The 13,817-nt window shown below is 33.6% G+C and overlaps 1 long non-coding RNA gene across 1 annotated transcript; it reads left to right on the top strand.

Moving 5' to 3' along the window:
- Positions 1-339: 339 nt before the first annotated feature.
- On the top strand, positions 340-1,976 carry LOC138908744 (uncharacterized). Its single transcript, XR_011415149.1, has 2 exons — positions 340-422; positions 1,739-1,976. It is a non-coding gene; the product is annotated as an uncharacterized lncRNA (long non-coding RNA).
- The last annotated feature ends 11,841 nt before the right edge of the window (positions 1,977-13,817 follow it).

Here is a 13,817-nt window from a genome sequence, read left to right on the forward strand (position 1 = left end):
TGGGTGTAATGGTATTATTTATACGTATCAATAAGGTTTAATGGAAAGAGTGTTGAGTTCAAATGGGTAAAGATTGAGTTGAAAATGGTAGAAATCTTCAAAGACTTCAATTGAAGATTTGAGGGTCGAGTTGATGTCGGAATTTGATAAAATTTATATGGTTGGACTCGTGGTTGGATGAGTGTTAATATTTTGTAACTTTTGTCATGTTCCAAAATGTGGTCCCCACGGGCGATTTTTGAGTGTAATTTCGAATTTTTGGAAAATATTAGTATTTTTATATGAAATTAATTCCTATAATTTTTGTGGGCTGAATCAAATTAATTGTGACTAGATTCGAGCCGTTTGGAAGTTGATACGCGCAGAATGGAATTTTTGGAGCATTGCTTAGCTTGCTCGACATTGGATTTGGCTCTTTCGAGGTAAGTAACTCTTCCAATCTTGGAGTTGAGGGTATGAACCCTGAATATATGTATTTCGTGAATTGTTGGGAGGTGACGCACATGCTAGGTGACGGGCGTGTGGGCGTGAACTATAGAAATTATGACATAATTATTTCTGTGAAATTTTGTAGTTAAATAATCTTGGCATTTTCCATGCGGTTTTATGAGTTAAAGAAATTGAGCTGAAAAGCATATTAAAAATCATGTTGAGGCTATGTGCCAGTATTATTGGAACCCATAGAGGTCATATTGCTGTGAATTATTGGTTATGTTGAAAATTCATACTCAGTCATATTCATTTCATTGCATATCATATCTCACTCTCTGTTGTTATTTATTGATATATCATATCATCATTTTTGGGCTATTCTCATGACATTGTGAGCCCATGAGAGAAAGACTGGAGAGATTGATGACTGAGGGAGGCCGAGGGCCTGATTGTGATGATATTTTTGGGATCGGGATGCATGCCGCAGCAGGCCATGTTGGCTTTATATATATTATTACTATTATATGGATCGGGGTTGCCCGCCTGCAGCAGGCCTTATTAGCTTATATTATGGCACGTGAGTTATCCGTGCAGCATATGAGTTGTCCGTGCTTATAGCGCTTGGGCTGTAGGAGCCCCTCATGAGTCTGTACATACCCCCAGTGAGCGCAGTCGACTATAAACAGGGATCGGGCTGTACGCCGCAGTAGGTATTGTATAGCGCTGAGTGATTGAGTGTGATGAGCATAGTGAGAGAGAATGTGAGATAGTGAGATTGAGTACTCTGAGAGTGTGAGTACATGAGTACAATCTTTGAGATACATTGCCTTGACATGCACACATGACATATATGCATAGAGATGTATTTTCCTCATGCTGTACGGTATGACATTATTCATGATTTCTCACACATGTTGACGGATGGGCATAATGATGCATTTGTTTTACAATGGTTATCTGAAAAGAAAATGAGATATTTTATTTATTATTGAAAGGATTTTGGAAAAATTTCTGTTTTAAAACTTATTCACATTTTTGGTAACTTTGGCAAAAGATTTGGGTTTTCACTGATGTACTTGAAAGGAAGAACTATTATTGCTGAAATCATGATGTGACTGAGCATTTTATCTCTGAGTTACTTCTGGTATTATTTGCTTTATGTCATTATTAACTGTTGTGGATTAGTGGATTTGGATCCGACCTTGGTAGAAGCTCGTCACTACTTTCAACCTAAGGCTAGGTTTGTTACTTACTCAGTACATGGGTGCGGTTGTACTGATACTATATTTCTGTACATTGCGTGCAGATGTTGACTGTTGTTGCTGTGCTCGATGATTACGGGATTTGAAGATGTACATGCATTCCTGTTGTAGCTGTCTCTTGTTCATGGTAGCCTTAAATTTATAAAAGCTCTGTTTATGTACTATTCAAATAGACTATGTATTTATTTCATTTTCACTTTGTATACTCTATTCTTAGAAGCTCATGATTCGTACTACCAGTTCTTGGGTAATGTATAAGGTTAAGATAACTATTTACTTAAATTTCTTTAATAATTGTTATTGGAATTGAATAGTTAAAAGTTGGCTTACCTAGCGGGTTGGGTTAGGTGCCATCACGACTAGTTAGATTTTGGGTCGTGACAGAATGGCACGGTAATAACTTCATGCACTTGTCTCATTCTCACCCAATATATATGTAGATCAAATCAATTGTCACGGCAACACCTTTCGTGCATTTCTCTCTCTCTCTCTCTCTCTCTCTCTCTCTCTCTCTCTCTCTCTCTCTCTCTCTCTCTCTCTCTCTCTCTCTCTCTCACCGAGCATACATATAACGGTACCAACTAGGTAGGAGAAATGCATATAACAATAAAATAAATAAGGTGGGAGGCACACAGGAAGCAACAACGAATGAAACATATGGACCACGGAAACAGGCTGGGAAAAAGGCATAGAAATTATGATAGCAATTAGGAAGAAAGAATATGAATTTCACTAATTAGCATGGTAGAAGGCCCAGATGCAAATATAACAAACAAGAAGAAAATCATAATATTTGCAAGTTAGACAAATGGAAGGCATGGATACACAACAACACTTGGTAGTAGAGGACACAGAAAGAACAACGACTACAAGTCACATAAAAAAATATATGTGCACAATAACAGCACAAGATAAAGGCATGAATGTATACACAACGAAAAGATATCACAATGTAATGTATGTCTCTTATCCTCGCCTACACGGAAACACCCTTCGTGCCATGGACATATGATAATATAAAAATAATGGCACTGCATCACCCTTCGTGATTTTACTCTCATCCTCACATGATAATGTAAATGAAATGGCACGGTATTATCCTTCGTGCATAATAATGTATATGAATGGCACGACACCACCCTTCGTGCTTTATACTTTTCCTCACATGATAATATATACGAAATGGCACGACATCACCCTTTGTGCTTTACACTCTCCCTCACATGATAATGTATACAAAATGGCACGGAATCACCCTTCGTGCTTTACACTCTCCCTCACATGATAATATATATGAAATGGCACAGCATCACTCTTCGTGCTTTACACTCTCCCAGACATGATAATGTATATGAAATAGCACGACATCACACTTCGTGCTTTACACTCTTCCTTACATGATAATGTATATGAAATGGTATGACATCACCCTTCATGCTTTACACTCTTTCTTACCAAGCATAGGTATATCATTAACAAACAAGGTAGGAAACATAAATAACAATAAGGAGAGTGTTTAAACGAATATTCCAATTGAACATCAATCACGACTTTCAAGTCAATAACAATTTAATAAATATCAAATACTTTATTATTCAAGTGTTTCAAAAAGTCTCAAAAATGATCTTCCACTTAAGTATAGAATTTAAAATCTCAAGAATAACGGTCGTAGCATCGTATTTGGGATTAAGTATAATAACGACCGGATTTAGGTCATCAATTATTTCACAAAAGTGCGTCAAGTTTTAATCAAATTATAATAAGCCAAATCATGGTTTTTAGCATTTAATATCATATTCATAAAAATCTATAAATCAAAGAAGACATGAAACAAACATATCACATAATTCTACAAAGCACAATAAATCGTATAATTTACCCTCGAGCATGATTAACCATGACACATGCATATATGCTCGTCACCTCATATATGCATCAACCCCGCATGTAACAAACAATGGCAATTTGTAGGAAAAATTTCCTCAACAAAGTTAGGCAAAACACTTACCTCGAAGAAGCCACATTGATACACTAGAAGCGCCATCCCGCTCAAATCATCCTCTAAATGGCTCGAAACTGAAATTCGTCCCTTAATGGTACTACAACGATCCACTATAAGCAAATTCAATCTACAATATCAACATAATTCAATTGGATCAATATTAGTAAAAATTTCCAGATTTTTGATCATTTAGGCATTTTATCAAACACCTAGAGTGCATAACATCTTACTACCTCTAGTAATGGTGTTTCTTCATCCAACAATCCCTCCTTCCAACCAACAAGAGATACGAAACCATCCTTTGTCTATAGGTTGCCTTCTTTAGCACCATTACAATCATCAATGAACTCACATCCACCCAATTACTACTAATTAATTCATTAAAAAATCTCTATAACACCCAAATATCGAATTTAAGTAATTATGGCTTCCAAGCACCATCCAATAAGTGCTAATACTTAATTCATACTCATATTCCCATAATAAATCCATGAATGTAAGTCTAAGTGTCACGACCCAAAATTTGACTAGCCGTGAAGGCACCTAACCTAACCCATTAGGTAAGCCAATTTACAATTATCCAATTCAAATAACATTTAACTGACTCTAATACACTCCCCAAGGACTGACAGTACAAATCATGAGCTTCTAAGATTAGAATTTACAAAGTTGATATGAAATAAAAATACATCATATGTTTGAAATATACATGAACAGATTATTATTCTAAAGCTACTATGAACAGGAGGCACCAATGACTGGAACGCAGATACATCTTCAGATCCAGCTCCCGTCATGTACAGCAGCATCAACATCCAAAATATGCACGCAAGGTCCAGAAGTGTAGTATGAGTACAACCGACCCCATGTACTCAATAAGTAATAAACCTAACCTTAGGTTGAAAGTAGTGACGAGCTGGAACAAAGGTCAGGGTAACACAAATAGCAAACAACAGTTCATAAAAATATAATAGAAGTAATAAAAGAAGTAGCTCAGAGATAAAATACTCAACTCGTTCACAGTTCTGGAAAAATAAACATTTTTTTTTCAAGTATGACAGTAAAACTCAAATCTTTTGTCGAAAGTCACCGAAATATGAGTAAGTCTGAGATCTGTGATTTTTCTCAAAACTTTCAACAGGTAAATGTTTCATTTTAAAATGGCATGAGAAAAATATATCTCTATGCTTACATGTCAATATGTATGAGAAGTCATGAATGACGTGATACCGTACAACATGAGGAAAAATGCATCTCTATGCCTGTATGTCAAGTGTGCATGTCGAATGTGATGCACTCAATGATAAAACCATACGCATACTCTCAGAGTATCAATTCACTCAGTCCTCTTAATCACTCAATCTTCCCAATTGCTCGACACTCGCACTCAGTAGGTACATGCGCTCACTAGGGGTGTGTACGGACTCCGGAGGAGTTCCTTCAGCCCAAGCGCTATAATAAGCCAATCATGGCATAAATCAATAAAATATATTGCGGCGCGCATCCCCATAAATATTCTCACCATCAGGCCCTCGGCCTCACTCAGTCATCAATCTCTCTAGTCTCTCGGGCACATAATATCATGAAAATCAGCCCAAAAATATGATATGATGAATCCATAAATAGCAACAGACACTGAGAGATGATATGAAATGAATGAACATAACTGAGTATGAAGTTACAATTTAAAAAATAATTCGACTGCAGAAATGACCTCAGTGAGTCCCAACAGAATAAGCATGAAGCCTAGACATGGTTTTTAACATGAATCACAGCTCGATAACTCTAGTACGTAGATATTTCATGATTACATATAAGTTTAGGTAACTACACAGTACCACGAAAAAACAGAGTCACAGTTCACATGGTGCACGCCCACACGCCCGTCACCTAGCATGTGCGTCACCTCAACACCAAATATATAATACGTATAATCAGGGTTCACACACTCAGCTCCAAGTTTAGAATACCTCGAACAAGCCGAATCCAATGTCGAGCAAGCTAAACAATGCTCCAGAAATTCCATTCTGCGTGTATCAGCTTTCGAATGGCTCAAATCTAGTCACAATTAATTCGATTCAGTCAACACAAATTATAGGAATTAATTCCATATCAAAATATTAATTTTCCCACAAAATTCGAAATTACACTCAAAAATTGCTCGTGAGACCCACGTCTTATAACCAGACAAAAGTTACAAAATCCGACAACTCATTCAATTATGAGTTAAACCAAGAGAGTTTTCACAATTTTTTAACTTAATTCACCAATTAAATGGTAAAAACAACCATGGATTCGGGAAATTTGACCAATATTGAGTTAAGAACACTTGCCCCATTATTTTTCTTGAAACTCTCCGAAAATTCGCCTCTTCCCGAGCTCCAAATCGGTAAAAATATTCCATTTTCAAAACTTAAACTCTTTGTCCAGTCATTTCTTCTATACGATCGCGGACCAAATCCCGCGATCGCGAAGCACACATTTCCACTGCCAAAAATTGACCTTATGCGATCGCGGATTAGTTCACGTGATCGCGGAGCACAAAAGAAATTGCCCCCAAATTTGGCCTTCGCGAACGCGGATCACTGATGCACAAACCTACGCGATCGCGGACTGATCCACGCGATCGCGAAGAGCAACTTTTCGTGACCCCCTAGTGCTCCACTTCCTCTTCGCGAATGCGGCTTTGCCCATGCGTTCGCGATGCATTCTCTCTTCCCAGCTACGTGATCGCGATTCTCCCCACGCGATCGCATAGAACAAAAACTCACCAGCCCCAATTAACCCTACGCGATTGCGGATCTTTCCACGCGATCGCGTAGAAGGAAACTAGACAGTGCACTAGAAAAACTTCAGCAAAACTCCAAGTCCAAAATTCGATTCGTTAACCATCCGAAACTCACCCGAGGCCCACGGGACCTCAACTAAATATACCAACAAGTCCTAAAACATCATACGAACTTAGTCGAAGCCTCAAATCATATCAAACAATGCTAAAAATATGAATCATCCCCCAATTCAAGCCTAAGGAAAACTAACAATTTTCAACTTCTACATTAAATGTCGAAACCTATCAAATCAAGTCTGATTGTCCCCATATTTTGCACACAAGTCATAAATGACATAATGGACCAATAAAAAATTTTAGAAGTGGATTCCGACCCCGATATCAAAAAGTCAACTCCCCGTCAAACTTTCAAACTTTTAATTTCTATTTTAGTCATTTCAAGCCTAATTTAACAATCACCGTACCGAACTATTGGAATTATCAAAATTCTATTCCCGAGATGTTTACACATAAATCAATATCTGGTCAACCTTTTCTACTTAAGCTTTAAGTCTTGGAACTAAGTATTCCAATTTATTCTGAAACCTCTCCGACGAGTCATAAAATTATAACTGAACACAAGATAAGTAGTAAATGGGATAACGGGGCTGTAACATTCAAAACAACAGATCGGGTCATTACACTAAGGTTGTAGGATTACCTTTTGGAAGAAATTATGCCAAAATCCTCTTTTGAGTTCTTGAAGATCTAAGGATTTCGTGGAGGATTGAGTTAGTTTTAGGGTGGAATTGATGGAATGAAACACCAAATTAGTAGGGATTACTCACTTTGAAGATGGGGGGAGTTGGAGGTCTTGAGAGAGTGGAGAAAAGCCCCAAAATTCAGCCAAGAGGAATAGGGAAAATGAACCCCCGAATTGACTTGAAAAGACCTTGGCTGGGGGGCGCCCGGTTTGGCGAAGTGAGCCTCACTTCGCTGTCCACTGCATGCAAGTTAATACATGATCCGCGCCCGGTCTGGCGAAGCGAGCTTCACTTCGTTGTCCGCCAAAATAACTGAGTGGTCTAACTTTAGTAATTTGATCATAACTTTTAGTAGGAAAGTCCAAATGACGAACGACTTGATACGTTAGAAATTAGACTCAAAGAGCTACACTCTAGGCGCATAATTCATGAAAAGTATCTTCACATTATGAGAGTTATACCCGTTCAAATGTAGGTACTATGCAAATTAAGACACATTTCTAATTAATATTTCCAACTTTGGCCAATTAGTGCCGAAACCTTCTAGACTTATCCAAATATAAATTCGGGCATACGCCCAAGTCGAAAATCACTATCCGGACCTAACGGAACCATCAAAACTCTGATCCGAGGTCGAATACTAAAAAGTCAAATTTGGTCAATTATTTCAACTTAAGGCTTCCAACATGAAAACTATTCTTCCGAACATGTTCCTAAACACCTGAAAACAAAACCGACGATTCATACACGTCATAATACATCATATGTAGCTATTCAAGACTTCAAATAGTTGAAAGGAGCGTAAATATTCAAAATGACAAGTCGGGTCATTACACTGTCTTAAGTCATGCATATAACTTTGTTCTTAAAATAAAAAATAAAAAATTAAATATTTAACGAAATTTATCATAAGTTGTAACCCTAGCATAATCTTAATCTTCTAACATAGAAATTCTAGCATAAACATAATCAATATGAGTAAACACTAAATTTAATTAAACATTAACTAAACGCTAATTTATACAATTAAAATAATTAAAATTACTTAAATTCAAAAATGTAGATAACTAACCTTGAAATACTATGAGATGGGATTTGATTTTGGGTGGCGTAGGATGACCAGTGTGCTATGGTTGCCGGCGGAGCAGTGGTGGCGGAGGAGGCAGTGGGTGCCGGCATAAAAATGGAGGGGGAGGGGGAGGAGACTTCTAGGTGCTTTGTTTTTGGATAAGGAGGGAGACATGAGTTGATTTTGGGTGGGGATTTGGGAAAATCACGACTGTAGGGAGGAGAAGAAGAGAGATGGAAGAGAGATAGAGAAAAGAGGGAAATGGGGAAGAACTCGTCTACAACAGATCTAAATTGGAAATTTCCGACCGAAATCGGTCAGAAAATTTGGTCGGTAAGTTTAAGTGGCCTTTGATAATTTGACCACGACCATTCCGAATTTTAAATTTAAAAAAGAAGTTATTTAATTTAAAACCCGACCAAAGACGGTCGGTTTTAGCCAAGATACAAATTAATTATAAGTACTATAATATATATATATATATATATATATTCTCCAATCGTGTGATTTGACCTAGTGTATGTTGTTGCTACAACTTAAGTTTTAATATAGCACTACATCTTTTATATATATATATATATATATATATATATATATATATATATATATATATATATATATTCTCCAATCGTGTGATTTGACCTAGTATATGTTGTTGTTGCTACAACTCAAGTTTTAATATAGCACTACATCTTATAGCACTATACATTTTATTTTTAAATGTGTTATAGCGTGTTGGATGCCGATATATATATATTCTCCAATCGTGTGATTTGACCTAGTATATGTTGTTGTTGCTACAACTCAAGTTTTAATATAGCACTACATCTTATAGCACTATACATTTTATTTTTAAATGTGTTATAGCGTGTTGGATGCCGATACTTAGACTCGATCGCTCCAACATTAAAACTCAATATATATTTAATTTACTAAGACTATCAATACGCCCGAAGTCTATCGGTTTTAGCCAAGATCCAAATTATAGGTACTATTTAATATTTAATTAATTTTGTATGTATATACATACACACACACATATACACACACACACACACACACACATATATATATATATATATATATATATATATATATATATATATATATATATATATATATATATATATATATATATATATATATATATATCTCAAATCGTGTGATTTAATATAGCACTACATCTTATAGTACTATACATTTTATTTTTAAATGTATTATAGCGTGTTGGATGCCGATACTGTATCCGAACAAAGTACTAATAAGGTGATCGAGAATAAAACATTCAAGACCGTGTCGATTGTACACATCTTGGAGCATCTAGTCACTCATTATACCTGAGCATCTAGTCACTTAAACTACAAGATTTGTTTTCTTATTTAGTCACCAATCAAGCATCCGAGTATGAACAATTGAGAATAAATCATCAACGCTAGTCATATGTATATAAGTATAAATTATCATAAATGAAATAAAATCATACACTCTATTAGAATCTATTACATGTATACGGATATGAAGTGTAATTTATATGAAAGCACACGTATGATAAAATATATATATATATATATATATATATATATATATATATATAGAGAGAGAGAGAGAGAGAGAGAGAGAGATTATAAATAACAATAATTTATAAGTGGTTGACTTTTTTGACCACTAATACTGACCGAAATCGGTCGGTATATTCATAATAATTTTAAAATCTTATTTTTATTATGGGAAAAAAATAATTGAGCCTGAGCGGGAAAAATTAAATCAAAATTTTCGTCCGAATTCGGTCGGTATACTTGAATTTTTTTAATTAAACTTTTTTTGGTAGATAATATGCAAGTCTGACCAAGTCCTGGTCAAATATTGACCAATTTTCGACCGACATCGGTCGAAATTTTTATATGTGTCAGACAAAGCAACGTTTCTTTATTGTGGGACCACTTTTTCCGACCGAAAGTGGCTGGTATTTTTTAGTAAAAAAATTTATTTGACTTTTGCGAACAATCTAGATATTTTTCGATCGATTTCCTCTTCCAATCGATTTCGGTCGGTATGGTTTGGACGGATTTTGGCATATTTCTAGTAGTGTTGGTTTTAGGTCTTTCTTTTGACCCTTAATTATTCCCAACTTAGTTTTGTAAGCCCGGATTACTTCCTACCATGCATAGTAATTTACGGGGCTTTAGGAAGCGAGGAATAATTAGTTTTATGTGCTAGAAGGTTGAAAGATACGTTTAAGCAGATTAGGAATATATGAAAGTGTTTAGGAGTCAAATGGAAACTTTAGAAAAAAGAAAAGGTGGAAGATAATACAAGGGGATTTGAGATTTTGACAAACGTGGCCTAAATTAAAAAAAAATGACTCAGTGTAGGAGTATTTTAGTAATGATTTTTTAGAATGAACGTGTATCACTTGAACTCTAGTTTCCTACAATTAGCTTATTAGTTTGTCATTCTCCTAAACCCAACTTATAATATGTATGAAACAAACTATGTTAGCTATACAAAACTTGAAAACAACATCCGGAATCACCACAAAACCTACTGCAAGTCTCCTACTAATATTTACATTGAAAGACTACATTAGTCTAGTAATTTTTTATTTGTCCATCGTCTAATAATCTACTACTATAAGATTGCGTGACTAGTATAAACATTGAAATACTATACTAATTTAGTAGTGTTATAAATAGTATTGTATTTAAGGTGAATATCTATCTTTCACGGAGATTTTAGAATTTGTTACTCTGTGGCTAAGTCACTTTTCTCCTATAAATAGAGGGGTTCTATTCTATTGTAATTGATCCCAAATCAATAAGAATTTTTTTCCCCTACTTTTCTCTCAAATACTTTTCTTCTTCTTTTATTGTTTTATAACAAGTAGTCTTTTATTTGGAAAGTTTACATAACTACTAACTTTATAGATAGTATATTTTATCATTTTCAACTATTTATTGATTTACGTTTTATACAATTTTATAGGGGTGTACATGGGTCGGGTTGATTCGGATTTTCTAATTACCAAACCAAACCAATTGTATCGGGTTATTAAATCTAAATACCAAACCAAACCAATAAAAGTCGGATTTTTTAATCTCGGATTTTCGGTTTTTTTTTTCATAAAGTCTTCATAGCATAAAACGTAAAATTTGTGCTCCAAATATTTCTTTAATCCTAGTAAGATAGAACTATATAATGTGTTTTTCAATAAAATAACATAAATATGAGAAGAGTCATGGCATTGTACTAGAATATTCAATAATAAAATTGCATAAAATAAATATTATTAATAAGCCACAATGAAAACAAACATAATTTAAAATTATGACTAATAAGTACTATTATTTACATGACTAGCCACTAAAAGAAAAATAAGTTATACACTTTATCTAAACCATAGAAAAACTAAAAAATAGATATCCAACACTATTTTCATTCATAATACAATTGAATTGAATGTCTTTTATTAATATTAGTATTGATTTGATTTTGGCTTATGATTTATTTGAGTTACTAACATTTATGAACTTTAAAACTTATTGGAGCATCCAAAAATTATAAACCCAAACTTGAAATAATACGTTAAAAGATAAAACTATGAAAAAAGCTTTAAAATATTTATAAACTACACTACCATAAATATTTTTATATATTAAATATATTTAAAACTTCTATTCATATAATGTCGGGTTGGTTTGGTTTCGGTTTGACTTTTTTAAGTTAAAACCAAACCAAATCAAATAGGGTCGGTTTTTTTTTTCCAACACCAAACCAAATCAAACTAAACCACAGTCATTTTTTTTTCTCGATTTGACTAGGATTATCGGGTTGGTGCGATTTGTTAGTTTTATTTGTACACCCCTATAATTTTACGCAGTTAATGAGATCTTCTCTCTTCCAGAATTTTAGCAAAATTTAATGGAAACTTATCAATTCCTAAATTTAAGCCTAAGCAAATTGACTACAATTCAAATAAAATTATTTTTTTCCTAAAAAAGCTTTACATCCCTAAAACTTAGACAAATCGACCACAATTCAAATGCAATGAATCGTTTTCTGAAAATTCTCCTTCGGTTACCATTCAAAAGTAGGTGAGAGATGTAATTTATAGTATAATATAGGAGTATTATATAATATATATGTACATATTCATAATATTATATTTATATAATCTACATAATATACTATATAGTGTATATATGAAATTTGTTATAGCATACTCGTTGTATACTAACATATGGGTATTTAAGTATATTAATATATTATATTATTCGAAGTATATTTATTTTTTGTATAGATTATTTTAATGTATAAAAGAAATATAATAAAAATAAAAGAAGTAGAATTTTGATATACTATAATAGAGAAGGAATAATATAATACAAATATATATGTAACGTTCTCATTCTATTTATATTATTCCAGTATATGAATATAATACATATAAAAAAATCCGTTATACCATATTCACCGTATACTAAATATGTAATAACAAATATGCCATGTATTAATAGAATATTAACATACTAGTATAATATATGGGTATTTGAGTATACTAATATTTTATATTTATTCAAAATATATTAATGTAGTTCGTTACATATAATAATCAATTAAATATACTAAAAGCATATAAACTTGGAAAGTTAATAATCTACATATGGATTTGGTGAGAGATATTTGAATTTAAGAGATTATATTTTGGTTGGCACAATCCCTATTTTCAAGTTCCAAAATAAGATATTTTAGGGATATCAAAAAGTTGTATATAATTTAATTAAAAAGTTAAAATATTATAATAAATTGTATGTAATGTAATTTTTTAAGAAAAATTGCATTTTTTATAAATAACTCTTTAATGTTTGTATTCCAGGTAAATTTTTCTTTTTATTTGACCATAGTCTATAGTCTATAGTCTACTACTCCAAGAATACACTATAATATGTTGTGGACCAAACAGGAGAATCCAAAGACTAGTCTAATAGTTGGGAGAGCCCGTTTAGCTATGGTTTGCAATAATTTTTTTAGATATGAAAAATAAACTGTAATCACAAACAAAATATGAAAAATTAATCTTATTGATAGACAATGTAAGTATAATATGTTAATTCCTTGAATCTTCTATCTAAATTGTCCTCCGTGATTCCAGGGCCTAAGAAGCATATTTTTAGAATGATGCTTACCTCCTTGTATTTGATCTCTATGAAAGTTGGGTAGTACTTTGAATCGATCGCGCGAAATAATTTGCCTTTATCGTTCCTTCTTGTTTCCTCAATCGAGGGCCAACATGGCATATCTCTCAAGCAAAAGAATTATGTGGACTTCGTGCGGCCGTATTTCGAGTTGGTCTTGAAGAAGACTGTCTCTTGATCACTCCCGCTTTGAGAAATATAATATCTGATGTCTTGATCTCATCACAAGCACTTACAACTTGTTTGGATGGTCGTTAGTTGTTGTATTGTTACTTTAAATACAATGTTTGTTTTGATTGTTACTTAAAATTTATCGTATCGTATCGTTA

The sequence above is a fragment of the Nicotiana tomentosiformis genome, chromosome 3 (assembly GCF_000390325.3).
Source record: "Nicotiana tomentosiformis chromosome 3, ASM39032v3, whole genome shotgun sequence".
NCBI classification, from domain to species: Eukaryota; Viridiplantae; Streptophyta; class Magnoliopsida; order Solanales; family Solanaceae; genus Nicotiana; species Nicotiana tomentosiformis.